Source organism: Nomia melanderi, unplaced genomic scaffold (genome assembly GCF_051020985.1).
Source record: "Nomia melanderi isolate GNS246 unplaced genomic scaffold, iyNomMela1 scaffold0014, whole genome shotgun sequence".
Classification (NCBI taxonomy): Eukaryota; Metazoa; Arthropoda; class Insecta; order Hymenoptera; family Halictidae; genus Nomia; species Nomia melanderi.
The window spans coordinates 11427531-11428485 of record NW_027475130.1 but is presented as its reverse complement, the minus strand read 5'-3'; positions in this window follow the sequence as shown (position 1 = coordinate 11428485).

Below are 955 nucleotides of genomic sequence, written 5' to 3'. Positions count from 1 at the left end.
AATTATCTGCAGGAGGCCCTGGCGCAAGAATCTGTGCAGCGGGAACGACCTCGGTCCACCAGGGGCCGAGAAAACCACCGTCTCATGGGGCCGGACACTCTGGGTCAGGGGAAAATCCAATATATATCTGGTGATATCTCGGGTGCTATTACAGATAGCGCAATAAATCAAAGTGCATTGTCTGCAGGAGGCCCTTGCGAATGAATCTGTTCAGCGGGAACGACCTCGGATCACCAGGGGCCGAGAAAACAACAGACACATGGGGCCGGACACTCAGGGTCGAGGAAAAATCCAATATATATCTGGTGATATCTCGGGTGCTATTAGAGATAGCGCGATAAATCAAAGTGAATTATCTGCAGGAGGCCCTGGCGCATGAATCTGTGCAGAGGGAACGATTTCGGACCACCAGGGGCCGAGACAACAACCGTCTCATGGGGCCGGACACTCAGGGTCAGGGAAAAATCCAATATATATCTGGTGATATCTCGGGTTATATTACAGATAGCACAATAAATCAAAGTGCATTGTCTGTAGGAGGCCCTGGCGCATGAATCTGTGCAGAGGGAACGACCTCGGACCACCAGGGGCCGAGAAAACCACCGTCTCATGGCGCCGGACACTCAGGGTCAGGGGAAAATCCAATATATATCTGGTGATATCTCGGGTGCTATTACAGATAGCGCAATAAATCAAAGTGAATTATCTGCAGGAGGCCCTGGCGCATGAATCTGTGCAGCGGGAACGACCTCGGACCACCAGGGGCCGAGAAAACCACAGTCTCATGGAGCCGGACACTCAGGGTCAGGGGAAAATCCAATATATATCTGGTGATATCTCGGGTGCTATTACAGATAGCGCAATAAACCAAAGTGAATTATCTGCAGGAGGCCCTGGCGCATGAATCTGTGCAGCGGGAACGACCTCGGACCACCAGGGGCCGAGAAAACCACAG